This window comes from Oncorhynchus mykiss, chromosome 5, assembly GCF_013265735.2.
Source record: "Oncorhynchus mykiss isolate Arlee chromosome 5, USDA_OmykA_1.1, whole genome shotgun sequence".
NCBI lineage: Eukaryota > Metazoa > Chordata > Actinopteri > Salmoniformes > Salmonidae > Oncorhynchus > Oncorhynchus mykiss.
The window spans coordinates 83,294,280-83,314,279 of record NC_048569.1 but is presented as its reverse complement, the minus strand read 5'-3'; the positions used below and the strand labels follow the sequence as shown (position 1 = coordinate 83,314,279).

The 20,000-nt window shown below is 47.2% G+C and overlaps 1 protein-coding gene across 2 annotated transcripts in view; it reads left to right on the top strand.

The window, feature by feature from the left end:
- Window positions 1-8,037: 8,037 nt before the first annotated feature.
- adcyap1r1b (adenylate cyclase activating polypeptide 1b (pituitary) receptor type I) overlaps window positions 8,038-20,000 on the top strand; it is a 65,036-nt gene continuing 53,073 nt past the window's right edge. Inside the window, exon 1 of one of the 2 annotated variants that reach the window (XM_036976501.1) lies at window positions 8,038-8,449. The gene's annotated coding sequence lies outside the window, so the exon portion shown is untranslated. 2 annotated transcript variants of the gene reach the window in all.

Sequence of the window (20,000 nt, the reverse complement as noted above, 5' to 3'; positions counted from 1 at the left end):
TTCTTATGCATACATCCTGATGGATTGGCAGTTGAATCATTCCACATTCCAAATGCGATATTGACAATTTGTATCAAATGTCAAAAAAGTAGGCTATGTTCTTCTCAGAAAAACTTCCTCTTCCATCAGTGTCAAAAACAAAGGGATGAAGTTTCAAACCATTCATAGCTGAAGGTGATACTTGATTTATTTTGACGACCCAAACTCAGACCACTTGTAGAACAGCAAAGTGCTTTATGTGACGAGCAAAGACCCAGAGAGCAGCACTGCTTGTGAATCCCTCCAGAAAGCCAGTTGTTGTGACACTGTGAAGAAATGTTCTGTGTCGTGCTCTACTCGTCGTTTTTCACCTCGCCTGCCAGACCCATTCAACATCAGAAGTAAGAAGAACTGCAGAATGTATTATTCATTACAACCCTTGTTACGCTCAATGTTTGGATTTAATGTTTAACACCATAGTACTTTCTCTTTCTCTGTCTTTGTCTGTCTGTCACTGATTATTGCTCTCTTTCTCTCTTTCACTCTCTTTCCCTCTCTCGCTCTCTCTCTCTCTCTCTCTCTCTCTTTCACTTTCGGCCTCTCAATCTCTCTCTCTATATCTCTCTCAATCTTTCTTCTCTCCACTCTCTCTGTCTCCCCCTCTCTCTGTCTCCCCCCTCTCTCTGTCTGCCCTCTCTCTGACTCCCCCTCTATATGTCTCCCCCCTCTCTCTCCCCCCTCTCTCTGTCTCCCTTCTCTCTGTCTCCCCCTCTCTCTGTCTCCCCTCTCTCTGTCTCCCCCCTCTCTCTGTCTCCCCTCTCTCTGTCTCCCCCTCTCTCTGTCTCCCCCTCTCTCTGTCTCCCACTCTCTCTGTCTCCCCCCTCTCTCTGTCCCCCCCTTCTCTCTGTCTCCCACCTCTCTCTGTCTCCCCCTCTCTCTGTCTCCCCCCTCTCTCTGTCTCCCCCTCTCTCTGTCTCCCACTCTCTCTGTCTCCCCCCTCTCTCTGTCTCCCCCTTCTCTCTGTCTCCCACCTCTCTCTGTCTCCCACTCTCTCTGTCTCCCCCCTCTCTCTGTCTCCCCCTTCTCTCTGTCTCCCACCTCTCTCTGTCTCCCCCTCTCTCTGTCTCCCCCTCTCTCTGTCTCCCCCCTCTCTCTGTCCCCCCCTCTCTCTGGAGCAGGAGGAAGAGGGGGAGGAGGAATATTATAATAGAGGACAAGGAAAGAGGAAAGATGTGGCCAAGTAGAAGGAAGAAAATAAAAGATGGGGAGTGGGCAGTAAGAAATAGATTTTCCATAACAATGCTTAAAGGAAAATTCAACCCCCATTTTTTTTGTGGGTATTCGTTTCATTAGTCCATTGTTGATACAGTCCCAAAATGTTTTGCATGTCAGCAATCAGGTTTCCAAGATTTATAACTTTCAAAATACAGAGTCTCCATGGAGATGGGTGATTGAGGCGGATGGGCGTACCGAGGACCCATGTGGAGATCTCTATTGAGCTGGAGGAGAGCAGAGCACGAGAGAAGGAGAGAGAGAGAGACAGAGAGAGACAGGGAGGAGGAAGAGAAAGAGAGAGGAAGAGTGATTCACAGAACCAACAAAGCAAGAAGCAGATAGGGAGAGGCTAAGAGATAGTGGGAGGGAGGAAGAGGAGGGAGGAAGAGGATGTAGGAAGAGGAGGGAGGGAGGGTTGAGGAGAAAGAGAAAGTAGAGAGAGAGAGACAGGGAGGAGGAAGAGAAAGTAGAGAGAGAGAGAGAAAGAGATGACCCTGAACTTTTTCTGCTTCATCCTCAGTGCTCTATTGATAGAAGGGAGGAGACATGCCGATCAACACTCTCACAATGTCTCAGTTCCTATAATGGCTCCCAGGTCTTTTGTTGGGTTGCTGAAGCACACTGTAGCGTATTGGAGCACTCTTCACACTGCTAGCGCTGCTGGAGAGGTGACAAAGGGAGAAGGGGAGAGAGGGAGAGGTAGGGCTCCTCTAGGTGTCAGGAGGAAAACAAAATGATCCAGTAAAAAATGCTTTGTCAAACCAACTAGGGCTTTTCTCCTCTTTCCCTCTCTCCCTCTCCTCCTCACCTCCTCCTCTCTCCCTCTCCTCCTCACCTCCTCACCTCCTCCTCTCTCCCTCTCCTCCTCACCTCCTCCTCTCTCCCTCTCGTCCTCACCTCCTCCTCTCTCCCTCTCCTCCTCACCTCCTCCTCTCTTCCTCTCCTCCTCACCTCCTCACCTCCTCCTCTCTCCCTCTCCTCCTCACCTCCTCCTCTCTCCCTCTCCTCCTCACCTCCTTCTCTCTCCCTCTCCTCCTCACCTCCTCCTCTCTCCCTCTCCTCCTCAACTCCTCATCTCCTATATTCTTAATCTCCTCTCCAACCCTCCAAAAAAAGGTTGTCTCTAGGGTTGTCCCATAGGAGAACACATATGGAAACCCTTTTCTAGAACCCTTTTTGGTTCCAGGTAAAACCCTTTTGGGTTCTACATTGAACCCAAAACGGTTCACTCTGGAACCAAAATGGGTTCTTCAAAGGGTTCTCGTATGGGGACAGCCATACACTTTGAGGTTCTAGATAGCACATTTTCTAAGAGTGTACTTCAACAACATGAAGAATGTTGAGACTTGATTAAAGTCTACTGAGATAACAAGTGACATTTTCATCAACCAAAAGAGCACAAATCTGTGCAAAAATGTGTACAACTCAGAATTCAACAAACATATGTTAACCATCCATCAACATGATAACATCTATTCCAGAATTCTGCAACTGTAGAGGCAATGCCGTTTGATGTAAATAAAATAAGACTGACTAGGACATGGAAACTGGAGAATGATTTGAACATCAGGGTGACAGAGAAGGATGGTTTTACTGGTAAAGCAAAGGGTACATAGAGCAAAGAAAAGAGACAAAGGGGAAAAAATTAGGATTCACTCAAAGAAAAACACATGTTGTGTCTCAGCAGCCCTTCTCTTTCTCTCCATGTATGTCCCAAATGGCACCCTATTCCCTAGTGCACTACTATGGGCCCTGGTCAAAAGCAGTGCACTATATAGGGAACAGGGTGCCATTTGGGACTAAGCTTGGGTAAAAAATGGACATGTTGCAAATGTTAGTTTCTAAACCTTCATAAATCATGATGTGTTATGAGAGCACTCTCTCTCTTTATATATATATACAGTATATCTCTCTCTCTCTCTCTATATATATATATATATATATATATATACAGTATATCGCTCTCTCTCTGTTCTCTCTCTCTCTCTCTATATATATATATATATATATATATACAGTATGTCGCTCTCTCTCTCTTCTCTCTCTCTCGCTCTCTCTCTTTCTCTTCTCTCTCTCTCTCTCTCTCTTTATATATATATACAGTATATCTCTCTCTCTCTCTCTCTATATATATATATATATATATATACAGTATATCGCTCTCTCTGTTCTCTCTCGCTCTATATATATATATATATATATATACAGTATGTCGCTCTCTCTCTCTTCTCTCTCTCTCGCTCGCTCTCTCTCTTTCTCTTCTCTCTCTCTCTCTCTCTCTTTTGCTCTCTCTCTCTCTTCTTTGTCTCTCTCTTCTCTCTTTCTATCTCTCTCTTCTCTCTCTCCACCTCTCACTCCATCTCCCTGTCCCTCTTCCCATCTCTCTCCCTATCTCTCTCCATTTCTCCTTCGTTCGCTCTTTTCCACAGCCTTGCGTTCAGGTAGAACTGTTGCCATGGTGATTTCAATTTGTGTTTTTGCCACGGCAGCACAAGGACTCAGTGGTAGAGAGAGAGAGAGAGTGAGAGATAGAGATTGAGAGGAATAGAATGAGAGAGGGGGAGAAAGAAAGAAAGAAAGAAAAGGGTCATATTTACATTACCTATCATTCACAGGCCGTCCCTGCTAGCATTCATCACCCTGGCATTCACTCTACGCCCCCCCCTCCAAGTATATCCGCTATCGGTAACCTTCACAAATGAACATTGGCTCTGTTAGGAACGATTAGCACACAATATAGGAGCAGCAGTCCACTTATGAATGGTGAGCGCAGAGAGCGAAGAAGAGAAGAGATGACCTGAGCTGTAACTGTGTGTGTTTTGTTTTAGTCTTGTGGCTATAAGATGAAATGGCTGTTAGGTTAGATGCCTCCCTGATGCTCCTACCGGATACAAGGCAAATATGTCTCTGTCTCTAAATCTACATGTGTGCCTTGGCAGAGTTCAGAGCTCAGAGCCAGTGTTGATACAAGCGTCAGTCTCTTTGTAGATTTAACAGTAACAGTGGGTTGTCTCTCGGTTGATTAACAGTGATGTGACTATACTTGCCAAACTGTGAGTGGTAATCACTGTTCTTCCTTCGTCATGAAGAACAGCCATGTTCCAAGAAGATGTATCAGTGTGCACAGATGTTTCTAGTGTGTGCGTGCAAGTGCATGGAGTACTAGCATTTGTGCATGCTTTTGTGGGTGCGTCCGTGCATCCGTGTGTCCACAGATGTATGTCCGTATGTGTTAGTGCATTTGTATACTTCATTCAATATGAGCTGTGTATACTATACGTGAATGAATGTGTTTGGAGTAACATGATATATTTACAACATTTCCCTGAAAGAACAGCATTATTTATCTTTCTAGTACATACTGATGTAGTTATGGATGTAGTTGCTTGGCAGTATTGCCTGCCCTGGGGGGCTAAGGCATGATACTGTGATTGACTATGAAACCATTCATGTGTGGAGAGTTTTCTCTTCTTTTTCTTCCTGCCTTCCATATCTCCTCCCCTTTCATAGCCCCTCCTCTATCCCTCCATCCTCCATCCACCCATCTCCCCATCCCCCATTCACAAACACATCCTGACTCCACTGCCCCCTAGCCCACGTTCCCGACCCTGCATCCATAATTACCCCTACTCTTGCACCCCGAAACATTGAAACAGGCCAGTTGCCATGGTAACACCATACAGCAGTGGCATATCATTTCCCTCCAAAAAGAGGATAAATTAGTGATGATGTCACCTCAGCAGTGGACCTCTAAAAACGGCTGAACACATTTCAATTCAAGTCTCCTGATTGCTGCCTTACATCCACAATCAGGAGGGGATGCACTTCATTTTATCAAGGCAGAATTGTGTAGCTATATGTTCCTGGGTATATGAGATGCTATACAGGTCTATACACCCCAAAAAAAATGGTGGTCACGATCACATTAATTTAACCTTTAATCTGGATGAGTGAGTACATGAGTGCATCAGTCAGTGAGGCAAGGAGAGAGGTCGTAGGTCACATGGAGCTCTGTATTGGTGTTGTTATGAGGATGCTGAGCCAGATGATGCCAGTGGAAATCTCCAGTCAGCCTCCAGCCCTCACATCCCAGCCCCCAGAAAGACCACAGCCCCTAGCTTCCACACCCTAGCACCTAGCTCTTACACCCTAGCCCCTAGCTCGTACTGGCTCCTCAGAGAGCAGTGGATCTCTGAGCTGAGCTGCTTGCTTCTGCCTGATCGCTCTCACTCTCTCAAATTCAGAAGGCGTTATTGTCATGGAAAGTGTTACCACGTACATTGCCAAAGCGAACGCATAGAACACTATCTATCTATCTATCTATCTATCTATCTATCTATCTATCTATCTATCTATCTATCTATCTATCTATCTATCTATCTATCTATCTGTCTGTCTGTCTGTCTGTCTGTCTGTCTGTCTGTCTGTCTCGCTCTCTCGCTCTCTCGCTCTCGCTCTCTCGCTCTCTCGCTCTCTCGCTCTCTCGCTCTCTCTCGCTCTCTCTCGCTCTCTCTCGCTCTCGCTCTCTCTCGCTCTCTCTCGCTCTCATCCTTTATCTCTCTCTCCCCCCTCCCTTTCTCTCTTCATGTCAGAGAGGAATCACATTAAAGCATGCTGGAGGTGCCTGAGTCACCGCTTCTACTGTGTGGGAGGCCAGGCCTGAAGACAGCAGGACGGAGAGAGGGAACGAGATAAGGAAAGAGAGAGAGAGAAAGAGAGAGAGATGAATTGAGAGAAAGTGTTGGTATGTGGGTGTGTGTGAGTGAGTAGTTCTGTGTGTTATAAGTGTGTTATTGACTACTCCACATTGCTCCCACTTCCCATTTGTAGTTACAGAGAAATCAATCAAGCTCAAAATGGCGGTGAGATACAGAATAACTCTATCGTGATGGATGACTGAGACGAAGTTACAAGTAGTGAGCTTATGGGGAAGACAACCCAAACTGGTATCCTTGAGTGCCTTTATTAATGTTATTACTACTATTATGTTGCTCATACTGGGACTCTCCTCAAACACCTGCTCTCATAACTCTTATCTTTCATATCTGATACCTGTTTTTTCCCAAGCAGACCAGAAGGGAGGAAGGCAGGGAGGCAGTCAGGTAGACCAGCAGGCAGACAGACCAGGAGGGAGGGAGGCAGACCAGGAGGCAGGCAGACCAGGGGGGAGGGAGGGAGGCAGTTAGGCAGACCAGGAGGCAGGCAGACCAGGAGGCAGGCAGACCAAGAGGGAGGGAGGGAGGCAGTCAGGCAAACCAGGAGGCAGGCAGACCAGGAGGCAGGCAGACCAGGAGACAGGCAGACCAGGAGGGAGGGAGGGAGACAGGGAGGCAGTCAGGCAGACCAGGAGGGAGGGAGGGAGGCAGTCAGGCAGACCAGGAGGCAGGCAGACCAGGAGGCAGGCAGACCAGGAGGGAGGGAGACAGGGAGGCAGTCAGGCAGACCAGGAGGGATGGAGACAGGGAGGCAGTCAGGCAGACCAGGAGGGAGGGAGGGAGACAGGGAGGCAGTCAGGCAGACCAGGAGGGAGGGAGGGAGGCAGTCAGGCAGACCAGGAGAAAGGCAGACCAGGAGGCAGGCAGACTAGGAGGGAGGGAGGGAGGGAGAGGGGGAGGCAGTCAGGCAGACCAGGAGGGAGGGAGGGAGACAGGGAGGCAGTCAGGCAGACCAGGAGGGAGGGAGGGAGGCAGTCAGGCAGACCAGGAGGGAGACAGGGAGGCAGTCAGGCAGACCAGGAGGGAGGGAGGGAGGCAGTCAGGCAGACCAGGAGGCAGGCAGACCAGGAGGGAGGGAGGGAGACAGGGAGGCAGTCAGGCAGACCAGGAGGGAGGGAGGGAGGCAGTCAGGCAGACAAGGAGGGAGGGAGGGAGGCAGTCAGGCAGACCAGGAGGGAGGGAGGGAGGGAGGGAGGGAGGCAGTCAGGCAGACCAGGAGGCAGGCAGACCAGGAGGGAGGGAGGCAGTCAGGCAGACCAGGAGGGAGGGAGGGAGGGAGGGAGGGAGCGAGGGAGGGAGGGAGCGAGGGAGGGAGGGAGGGAGGCGTCAGGCAGACCAGGAGGCAGGCAGACCAGGAGGCAGGTCGATGTAGGGACCAGATGTCTTTGCCACCCTGAGAAAGAAAGTAAGAGAGCTCTAGGTTTGTTTTCCTCGTTCCTCTCTTCTCCAGAAGAAGAACAGAATGTTGATGTCAGTCAGTCAGTCCGAGAGAGAGCATATTTTTAGATACACTTCTCTAAAGGCCTGCCTGCTTGTCCTCCCCCGTACATGCGTCATCACAATTTAAACTTAAATGATTATTCCAGCGAAAGGCCATCGATGGAGATTTACAAAAATGATGTCCAAATATTGTGTGTATGGGATTTTACGAGCAAGTAAGCAGTGTTTGGCTAATCTTCAATGGCTCTGAGGATAAGTCTTATGCAATGGGTTACTGGCTGGGTCGAATTTTGTCCATATGTGCCTTTCTATTTTGGCTAGACAGTCACTGGAGATGACAGTATTGTGTTGTTCTTTTACCTCCAATCAACTGACAAAGATGAATTTGAAACATTAGACTATATACAGAGACAAAATATGCAGCATTTATCCAGTGCATGTTGAACCACTCATAACAAAGTGACAACATATCGTTTCACTGTGTAGTTAGTGTGTGTGGATAGTTAGGTTTCACTAACTACGCTCGGCTTGAAACAGCTGTTCTGTGGGGGTGTTAGTGCACGTACAGCATTGTCTCAGTGTTGAGAGGAAGAGAGAGAGAGAGAGAGAGGCATGCTTGTTGAAATGCGCAGCGCATACTTCATGATCGAGCGACGTGACCACACGCAGTTAACCGCAAGGCAGTGGAATGGCATGATTAAATAACAACAGTCATAATTCCCCGAACCGAGATTCGAGTCACAGACGGAGTCAGATCTGCGTTGAACACACTATTATCTTCAATTCCAATTATCTTCAATTCTCTAACTTTGCCCTCTCCCTTTAACGTGAATACCCTCATAAATGGTGTCGAGTGAGGAGAACCTGCTTAACTGATCTCACAAGTTCCCTGGCCGTCCGACTGCGCCCTGAGGGAGTTGCTTTGCACCACGAAAGCGCCCGGTGTTGCGGTTCTCCTCCTCTCCCCTCCAACACTAAAAACCAAGAAGGAGATTTCACTCAAGTCGTGCTGTTGTTTTATGGATATCACCGCTGAGATGGTAAGATTTATTATCAACCCGACCGCTCCTTTTGAAGCAATTCTAGTCTGCTTATTCATCATCATGTAATGGACTACCAATCTCCTCTAAAGTGTTTTGCATAGGCTACGACAAATGGCTGTTTTTCTCTTTTGCGGTTACTACGGTGTTTATCTGCACATTTCAGAGAACAGTGTAGATGAGATTGATATTTCTGATGTTATTTAACATACAGCCTTATTGATTTCCGTGCCTTGCTTCGCATGTGAACAAGAGCGAATAACGGTATGCAATCTGCACCGCAGCCGGTGTGTATCAGTATGATCCGAGCGCGCCTCACCATCGCCTCGCGGGGACCGGGCATCTTGCGGCATGTGTTGAGGGAGAGTTGAGCTTAAAGGGATACTTTACAGTCGCTGGTAGGTTGATGTTTGCCCATAGAGAGAAGGAGGAAATATAATGTATAGAAGATAATACATTTAAGCCGATGGAAATTGACACAACACACACTGCCCTTGTCTTGTGCATCAAGAACACTCCAATGGTGTGGGTAAATTGGGTATTTTTTTCTCCCGTGAATTGAATTATAGGTTAGGCTCAGACTGCAGTTATGCATTTATTTACAGGGCCACTGTCATCTGACACTATATCTCTTTATCAATGGACCCAATTCATTGCCATTTATCAAGCACGTTTTAATAGAGGGGTATTGATTTATGTTTGCCGTCGTAATTGCAAGGCCACACTATGAAAAGCTTCTTCAAGCATCCTTTCTGTTACCGCTTTTTAAAGCTATTCTCAATCGCAGCCAATTTTTTAAATATAATGCTATTGTTATAAGACAACAATAACATAACATTTTAACAAAACACAACTGCTGTTTTATACATGTAATAATATATGAATTATATATGTCTGGTCTATAGCTACGTAAACTATTGCTACGTATAACACACCACGCCCACAGCATTATTGTCTTCATATCAATTGTTAATACTGCCCCTCCCAATAATTAGCTTCATTTTTATCTTAAAAATATAACCTTCCAGGATAAGACATTTTGCCTAGGCTATACCAAAATGTCCACAGTGCACCAGGGCTCACAGAAGTCCAGCATAATTGTATGATTGATTATCATGCTAATATGATTTGCTATTGGATTGTTGCTATGCTAATAATTTTCCAACCACAGAAAAACCCAACATGTCTATAATATGGATAGCAAGCGCTATAGATGGCTATTTCTGTGTAAAACTCAAATTCCTGTGATCAATGTTTACATCCTTTCCCTAGTTTCCACACAATACATTAATACAACATATGGATTCAAACACAAGACCATGGTATAATCCAAGCCTTTTTACACAGGATGCAGATACACTCTATGGTCCTGTTCCTGTATATACAGAAAGCCCACACCCTGTAGGAAACAGCTGTGTGACCTTGCAATCTGTCATTGTATCAATGAAATCACTGCTTTCTCTCCTCCCTTCCCTTCTCTCCTGTTTTCTCTCATCCCTCCCTTCCCTTCTCTCCTGTTTTCTCCCCTCCCTTCCATTCTCTCCTGTTTTCTTTCTTTCCTCCCTCCCTCCCCTTCTCTCCTATTTTCTCTCCTTACTCCCTTCTCTTCTTTCCTCCCTTCTCTCCTCCCTTCCCTTCTCTCCTGTTTTCTTTCCTCCCTCCCTCCCCTTCTCTCCTATTTTCTCTCCTCCCTCCCTTCCCTTCTCTCCTGTTTTCTCTCCTCCCTCCCTCCCCTTCTCTCCTATTTTCTCTCCTCCCTCCCTTCTCTTCTTTCCTCCCTTCTCTCCTCCCTTCCCTTCTCTCCTATTTTCTCTCCTCCCTCCCTTCCCTTCTCTCCTATTTTCTCTCCTCCCTCCCTTCTCTTCTCTCCTATTTTCTCTCCTCCCTCCCTTCTCTTCTTTCCTCCCTTCTCTTCTTTCCTCCCTTCTCTCCTCTTCTCCCAGCGTTCTCTTCTATCTTCTCCCCTCTGCTGTTAGCATCGGTTATACTGTAGAAGACTGGTCAATATACACTAGCAGCCTTATACTATATAGCTTTCCCTTTTTCTCTTGCTCCTGGTAAATATACTGTGTGTTTGTGTGTGTGTGTGTGTGTGTGTGTGTGGCTGGAGTCTGTCCTCTGTGGTCGCTGTTCAGATGGTTGGTTCTACAAAGCCTCTGTACCATCAAATTGATTAATCTTAATAACTACCAGCTGATTTGCAAAACAAAGTATATGCAGCAAGCCACTGAACATTATGTGCATGCGTAGGCGTACTGAATGTGCAACTAGCTCTCACATTTTCACTTCAGAATTAGGCCGTTTACCCATGTTGCTCCAAACTTCAAATTTCGAAGTGTTTTTGACACCCTTGGTTAAATCCTGCTCATTATTGTTCTGTTTCTCCAAAACATAATTTCGAAGTCACTCTTGAGTGATCTGCCTGAAATGTGCGTGTGTTTAAACTGTATTCATGTAAATTGTGTGTGTGCGTGTGTGTGTGTTTTGGGGGATAGGTGGTTTTCTTTGCTCCTTGATAATGGTCAAACACATTATTGGCAGTATTTGCCAATCTGTGTATACAGACAATATGGCTGCAGTCTCACTCAAAAGGAGGAGTGAATGAGTAATAATAGTTAAAGATTTAATCAGCCCATTTAACAGTGCTGCCAGGCCAGTGTAGCAGAACCCAGAGCCCAGAGGAGGAGGAAAGGACATTAGGTATAGGACCCAGTTACAGCTCAGCAGCACTACACTAAAGACAAAGTCAAACAGACTGAGCATCTTTATGCTACTTAGTTAAATAAAGGGACTCCTTGTTCTTCATGTTGATGTGGTGCCGCAACCACAATACAAGGAAGTGATGTTTTAATTTGCACTTAGTCCTACAGTATGGTGCTGTACTACGCAGTGCACAATGCACATCCCTCCCCTCGTAGTTTACCATATAGCAGCTAGTCAGTACTGGGACGGGATTCATAAATCATCACAGAGTAGGAGTGTTGATCTAGGATCAGTTTTGTCTTTTAGATCACAATCAATACAATTGCATGGACAAGGCAGATCTGATCCTAGATCAGCACTCATACTATGAGAGGCTTAATGGATACAGGCCCAGAACTCTCCTACCTCTCAGTGATGTTTTCATTTCACCACATACTGTAGAGACAGACAGAGAGCAGCCAGACCATGCCAGGGTCAGAGACACTACTCACTCATCTAAAACTCATTGGTTAATGTAGTGTGACAGTCAGTGAGAGCAGGGAAGAGGAGGGAAAGGAGAGAGGTAGGGGAAGAGAGAGGGAAAGGGGGATGGAGGGAGGTATGGGAAGAGAGGGGGAAAGGGGGGATGGAGAGAGGTAGGGGAAGAGAGAGGGAAAGGGGGGATGGAGGGAGGTATGGGAAGAGAGAGGGAAAGGGGGGATGGAGGGAGGTATGGGAAGAGAGAGGGAAAGGGGGGGTGGAGAGAGGTAGGGGAAGAGAGGGGGAAAGGGGGGACAGAGGGAGGTAGGGGTAGAGAGGGGGAAAGGGGGGACAGAGGGAGGTAGGGGAAGAGAGGGGGAAAGGGGGGACAGAGGGAGGTAGGGGTAGAGAGGGGGAAAGGGGGGACAGAGGGAGGTAGGGGAAGAGAGGGGGAAAGGGGGGGTGGAGAGAGGTAGGGGAAGAGAGGGGGAAAGGGGGGACAGAGGGAGGTAGGGGTAGAGAGGGGGAAAGGGGGGACAGAGGGAGGTAGGGGAAGAGAGGGGGAAAGGGGGGACAGAGGGAGGTAGGGGAAGAGAGAGGGAAAGGGGGGATGGAGGGAGGTAGGGGAAGAGAGGGGGAAAGGGGGGACAGAGGGAGGTAGGGGTAGAGAGGGGGAAAGGGGGGACAGAGGGAGGTAGGGGTAGAGAGGGGGAAAGGGGGGACAGAGGGAGGTAGGGGTAGAGAGGGGGAAAGGGGGGACAGAGGGAGGTAGGGGTAGAGAGGGGGAAAGGGGGGACAGAGGGAGGTAGGGGAAGAGAGGGGGAAAGGGGGGTGGAGAGAGGTAGGGGTAGAGAGGGGGAAAGGGGGGTGGAGGGAGGTAGGGGAAGAGAGGGGGAAAGGGGGGACAGAGGGAGGTAGGGGAAGAGAGGGGGAAAGGGGGGACAGAGGGAGGTAGGGGTAGAGAGGGGGAAAGGGGGGACAGAGGGAGGTAGGGGAAGAGAGGGGGAAAGGGGGGACAGAGGGAGGTAGGGGAAGAGAGGGGGAAAGGGGGGGCAGAGGGAGGTAGGGGTAGAGAGGGGGAAATGGGGGACAGAGGGAGGTAGGGGAAGAGAGGGGGAAAGGGGGGACAGAGGGAGGTAGGGGAAGAGAGGGGGAAAGGGGGGATGGAGGGAGGTATGGGAAGAGAGGGGGAAAGGGGGGGTGGAGAGAGGTAGGAGAAGAGAGGGGGAAAGGGGGGACAGAGGGAGGTAGGGGTAGAGAGGGGGAAAGGGGGGACAGAGGGAGGTAGGGGAAGAGAGGGGGAAAGGGGGGACAGAGGGAGGTAGGGGAAGAGAGAGGGAAAGGGGGGGTGGAGAGAGGTAGGGGAAGAGAGGGGGAAAGGGGGGACAGAGGGAGGTAGGGGTAGAGAGGGGGAAAGGGGGGACAGAGGGAGGTAGGGGAAGAGAGATGGAAAGGGGGGACAGAGGGAGGTAGGGGAAGAGAGGGGGAAAGGGGGGACAGAGGGAGGTAGGGGAAGAGAGAGGGAAAGGGGGGGTGGAGGGAGGTAGGGGTAGAGAGGGGGAAAGGGGGGGTGGAGGGAGGTAGGGGAAGTGAGGGGGAAAGGGGGGGGCAGAGGGAGGTAGAGGAAGAGAGAGGGAAAGGGGGGATGGAGGGAGGTAGGGGAAGTGAGGGGGAAAGGGGGGATGGAGGGAGGTAGGGGTAGAGAGAGGGAAAGGGGGGACAGAGGGAGGTAGGGGAAGAGAGGGGGAAAGGGGGGACAGAGTGAGGTAGGGGAAGAGAGGGGGAAAGGGGGGATGGAGAGAGGTAGGGGTAGAGAGGGGGAAAGGGGGGACAGAGGGAGGTAGGGGTAGAGAGGGGGAAAGGGGGGACAGAGGGAGGTAGGGGAAGAGAGGGGGAAAGGGGGGATGGAGGGAGGTAGGGGAAGTGAGGGGGAAAGGGGGGACAGAGGGAGGTAGGGGTAGAGAGGGGGAAAGGGGGGACAGAGGGAGGTAGGGGAAGAGAGGGGGAAAGGGGGGACAGAGGGAGGTAGGGGAAGAGAGGGGGAAAGGGGGGATGGAGGGAGGTAGGGGAAGAGAGGGGGAAAGGGGGGATGGAGGGAGGTAGGGGAAGTGAGGGGGAAAGGGGGGACAGAGGGAGGTAGGGGTAGAGAGGGGGAAAGGGGGGACAGAGGGAGGTAGGGGAAGAGAGGGGGAAAGGGGGGACAGAGGGAGGTAGGGGAAGAGAGGGGGAAAGGGGGGATGGAGGGAGGTAGGGGAAGAGAGGGGGAAAGGGGGGACTGAGGGAGGTAGGGGAAGAGAGATGGAAAGGGGGGACAGAGGGAGGTAGGGGAAGAGAGAGGGAAAGGGGGGATGGAGGGAGGTAGGGGAAGAGAGGGGGAAAGGGGGGACAGAGGGAGGTAGGGGAAGAGAGAGGGAATGGGGATGGAGAGAGGTAGGGGAAAAGAGAGGGAAAGGGGGACAGAGGGAGGTAGGGGAAGAGAGGGGGAAAGGGGGGATGGAGGGAGGTAGGGGAAGAGAAGGGGAAGGAGGGGATGAGGGAGGTGGGGGAAGAGAGAGGGGGGTGGAGGTAGGAGGAGGTGTCTGTGAAGAGAGAGGGGTATGGAGGTAGGAGGAGGTGTCTGTGAAAAGAGAGGGGGATAAACTTAAAAGGTGTAAGGGCAGAGATAGGGGGATGGAGGGAGGGAGTGAGGAGGAGGGGAAGAGGGATGTAAGGCAGGAGTAATCTATGGTGGAGTACGTATGACACAACTAAAGGAGCAGGGCTGAGTTGTGAGTGTCGACATTGATGTCCTCAGCCGTGAAAGTGCTCTAACGCGACGTGTAACTGTGTAGCCAGCGGGCGCCATGGTGAGACGATAACATGATCTCACGGTATGCACGGCAACAGCCCCGTAAACACACTGTTGCACTGTGACCTCTGAGTTACCTGACCTGAAACACTGAAACGCTCTTGAATCTGTTTAGTCAGTGCTCTAGGTCTGTGTGATCCACCTCCCTGTACTGATCCAGGATGCTGTGTATAGTAGAGGATCACTATCAGTATTACTAGCAGTCAGTGTCCTGGGAGTAGAGTGTGAACCACTGGGAGGAAGGAGAGGTCAGAAGTGACAAAGCTGCTAGTATAAACTGAGAGAGGTATAATACTGTATATCAACAGCACCATACAGATACAGATGCTAGAATGCTGCACTCACCTCTCTCAAGGGAGGACGGACATATCAGGACTGTTACTTACATGTTCTGTTCATAGATAGAAACTAGGGCTTGGCGATATAAAAATCATATCATGCTATTTTTCTACATTTTGACGGTATTTTATTAGAGGTCGACCGATTATGATTTTTCAACGCCGATACCGATTCTTGGAGGACGAAAAAAAGCTGATACCAATTAATCTGCCGGTTTTTAAATATATATTTGTAATAATGACAATTACAACAATACTGAATGAACAATGAACACTTTTGACTTAATATAATACATACATCAAATCTATTTATTCCCAAATAAATTATGAAACATGTTTGGTTTAAATAATGCAAAAACAGTGTTGGAGAAGAAAGTAAAAGTGTGCCATGTAAAAAAAGCTAACGTTTCAGTTCCTTGCTCAGAACATGAGAACATATGAAAGCTGGTGGTTCCTTTTAACATGAGTCTTCAATATTCCCAGTTAAGAAGTTTTAGGTTGTAGTTATTATAGGAATTATGATGCGTCAACTATTTCTCTCTCTACCATTTGTATTTCATATACCTTTGACTATTGGATGTTCTTATAGGTACTTTAGTATTGCCAGCCTAATCTCGGGAGCTCATAGGCTTGAAGTCATAACAGCGCTTTGCTTCAAGCATTGCTAAGAGTTGCTGGCAAACGCAGTAAAGTGCTGTTTGAATGAATGCTTACGAGCCTGCTGCTGCCTACCACCGCGCAGTCAGACTGCTCTAGCAAATATAAAATCATAGACTAAATTATAATAAACACACAGAAATACGAGCCTTTGGTCATTAATATGGTCAAATCCGGAAACTATCATTTAAAAAACAAAACGTTTATTCTTTTAGTGAAATACGGAACCTTCCGTATTTCATCGAACGGGTGGCAACCCTAAGTCTAAATATTGCTGTTACATTGCACAACCTTCAATGTTATGTCATAATTATGTAAAACTCTGGACAATTAATTACGGTCTTTGTTAGGAAGAAATGGTCTTCACACAGTTCGCAACGAGCCAGGCGGCCCAAACTGCTGCATATACACTGACTCTGCTTGCACTGAACCCAAGAGAAGTGACACAATTTCCCTAGTTAATATTGCCTGCTAACATGCATTTCTTTTAACTAAATATGCAGATTTAAAAACATACTTCTGTGTATTGATTTTAAGGAAGGCATTGATGTTTATGGTTAGGTACATTAGTGCAATGCTTGTTCTTTTTTTGCAAATGTGCTTTTGTTAAATCATCACCCGTTTGGTGAAGTTGAAGTAGGCTGTGATTCGATGATAAATTAACAGGCACCGTTTTGATTATAGGCAACACAGGACAAGCTAGTTAACCTAGTAATATCATCAACCATGTGTAGTTAATTAGTGATTATGTGAAGATTGATTGTTTTTTGTAAGATACATTTAATGCTAGCTAGCAACTTACCATTTTGATGCTGCACTCGCGTAACAGGTGGTCAGCCTGCCATGCAGTTTCCTCGTGGATTGCAATATAATCGTCCATAATCGGCGTCAAAAAAGGCTGATTACCGATTGTTATGAAAACTTGAAATCGGCCCTAATTAATCGGCAAAGGCGATTAATTGGTCGACCTCTATATTTTATGTTTCTGATTAATAAAAGTTCTAAATTTGCTTTATGAGTAGAGCTTGACCCTAGCTTGACAACACATATATTCTAAGTTATTTCAATGGGTCTTTCTCCATTTGGATTGTTTGATACTGTTGAATTCAACTTCAACCTAAAACAATTTCCTGCATTTCTGCATTTCCTGCACTCATTTGAGATCATTTCCACACTGCCACGATATGGGCAAAAATTCTAGGCCTTATTTTTAACCAAATGTTGCATTTGTGATTTAGATCAAAACATTTGGTGAACTTTTGGAATCATGGAAATAGAAGGTTGATTATAATTCTATAGTTAGAATATAAATAATAGTGGGCACTTTGAATACAGTGTTGTTTGACATGACAAATGAAAATGCCATGGACGAGTTATTGTGACAGGTTAGGAACCAAAGTGATGTTCAGTGTTTCCTAGGGGACCCTATAATCTTTGGCTACATTCAATCTTTATTCATATAGCCAACGTATTCATGCTTCGCCTATTTCCTCTTTGATTTAGAAGATACTGTTGCACAAACAACATGCAGATTTAAGCCTCCACCAGCACTGGTATCAGGCTGTATTAGCTAGCTACGTTTGCTCGGATTCACTACTTTTATTTGCTAGTTAGCAAGCCACCTAACTAGCGATTAGCATTAGTGGCTAACACGATTTAGCTTAACTTACAAAGAAAACACAAACTAGCTGTTTGCAGATGTAAGAAACACAAACTAATATTGTAATTATAGAACACTTGTGAATTTATATTTAGATCAAAGTGGAAACAACATCGTAGTCATCAACATTGACCATGCAGACTGAACGAAAGTGTCTCGTGGTCAAGCAACAACAAATACGCTCCTTGAATGACGGGGTGGGACTAGGTCTGTGTGGAGAGAGAGCAGAGAGGGATGACTCAAGTAGCGGAGTTAACTATAAAACATGGACGTTACACACGGCGTATCACATTTAACAAACCAAACATTCAAATATCGTTATAGATGGGAAAGTAAAAACCCAAACCGGTCCGTGGATAAATACTGGTATATAGTAAAATACCGCCCAGCCCTAATAGCAACAACTAAATCGCATTAACTTAATTAAAAACCAAATGTGCACCCTTTGAGTTGGGAAATGCTGCTTTAGCCTGTACTATATGCATACAGTTCCCCGGTGACTTATGGGAAAGAAAGACAGAATGGGAGCAAGAAACCAGGGCAGCTTTGATTTTGATGAAGAGCCTTCTGTCTGAACATTCCCTCTTTCCCCTCCCTCTCTGTTTCTTTCTCAGTCTCCTTCTTACTCTGTCTGTCTGATTCTCTATTTCTTTACTTATTTCTCTCTTCACCCTCTTCTCTCTCTCCCTCTCTCTCTCCTTGTTCTCTATCCCCCACTCTCTCTCTCTCTCTCTCTCTCTCCTTGTTCTCTATCCTCTCTCTCTATATATCTCTCTCCTTCTTGTTCTTTATCCCTTTCTCTTTCTCTCGCCCGCTCTCTCTCTCTCTCCCCATTAATAATGAAGAGTGAGATATGTCTGTGTATGTTAATTTCCTTCATAAATCCTATGTCTAAATATAGAGCGGCAGACTTCAGTGACTAACTCAAGGATTGGTCTGGGCATTATCCTGTATTAACACACACTAATACCATTCCTGGAGGAGAGAATATATGAAGGACAGATATCCTCTGAAGTTAAATATATTCCCCATCATTCTCCCAACTGACATGGAGTCCAGGGTCACATCAAAGAGAGCACAGTGTGTACACACACAAAAGCATCTTGCATGGGAACGCAGCTCTTTGCCTGTTTTCATCCCCCCCGCCAACATAGTGTGTATGTGTGCGTGTGTATGTGTCCGTTTCTCTGTGTGTGTGTGTTTTCTTTTCAGAGCTTCAAATCAAATCAAATGTTATTTGTCACATGCGCCGAATACAACAGGTGAAATGTTTACAAGCCCTTAACTAAAAATACTTTAAGAAGTTTTAAGAAAAAAATAATAATCATTTGAAAGTAAAAGTAATAAATAATATATACAGGGGGTACCGGTACAGAGTCAATGTGCGGTGGCACCGGTTAGTCGAGGTAATGGAGGTAATATGTACATGTAGGTAGAGTGAAAGTCACTATGCATAGATAATAAACAGAGAGTAGCAGCAGCGTAAAAGAGGGGTCTGGGTAGCCCTTTGATGAGCTGTTTTTGACTTGGGGGTAGAAGCTATTTAGAAGCCTCTTGGACCTAGACTTGGCTCTCCGGTACCGCATGCCGTGGAGTCTTTGACAATTTTTAGGGCCTTCCTCTGATATCGCCTGGTATAGAGGTCCTGGATGGCAGGAAGCTTTGCCCCAGTGATGTACTGGGCCGTACGGACTACACTCTGTAGTGCCTTGCGGTCAGAGGCCGAGCAGTTGCCATACCATAGGATCTGAGGACCTATGCCAAATCTTTTCAGTCTCCTGAGGGGGAATAGGTATTGTTGTGCCCTGTTCACGACTGTCTTAGTGTGTTTGGACCATGCTAGTTTGTTGGTGATGTGGACACACCATGGAACTTGAAGCTCTCAACCTGTTCCACTGCAGCCTTTTCCTGTGGTCCACAATCATCTCCTTTGTCTTGATCACGTTGAGGGAGAGGTTGTTGTCCTGGCACCTGGCTATCTCATCATTGTTGGTGATCAGGCCTACATGTTGTGTTATCGGCAAACTTGATGATGGTGTTGGAGTCATACCTGGCCATGCAGTCATGAGTGAACAGGGAGTACAGGATGGGCCTGAGTACGCACCCCTGAGGGGGCCCCATGTTGAGGATCAGCGTGGAGGATGTGTTGTTACCTACCCTTACCACTTGGGGGCGGCCCATCAGGAAGTCCAGGATCCAGTTGCAGAGGGAGGTGTTTAGTCCCAGGGTCCTTAGCTTACTGATGAGCTTTGACAGGCACTATGGTGTTGAACGCAAAGCTGTAGTCAATGAATAACATTCTCACATAGGCGTTCCTTTTGTCCAGGTTGGAAAAGGCAGTGTTGAGTGCAATAGAGATTGCATCATCTGTGGATCTGTTGGGGCGGTATGGAAATTGGAGTGGGTCTAGGGTTTTGGGGATAATGATGTTGATGTGATTCATGACCAGCCTTTCAAAGCACTTCATGGCTACAGACATGAGTGCTAGGGGTCAGTAGTAATGTAGGCAGGTTACCTTAGTGTTCTTGGACAAAGGGACTATGGTGGTCTGCTTGAAACATATTGGTATTACAGACTCAGTCATGGACAGGTTGAAAATGTCAGTGAAGACACTTGCCAGTTGGTCAGAGCATTCTCAGAGTACACGTCCTGGTAATCCGTCTGGCCCTGCTGCCTTGTGAATGTTGACCTGTTTAAAGGTCTTGCCTCGAAGCGAGCATAGAAGTAATTTAGCTCGTCTGGTAGGCTCGTGTCACTGGGCAGCTCTTGGCTGTGTTTCCCTTTGTAGTCTGTAATAGTTTTCAAGCTCTGACACATCCGTCGAGCGTAGGAGCCGGTGTAGTACGATTCAATCTTAGTCCTGTATTGACGCTTTGCCTGTTTGAT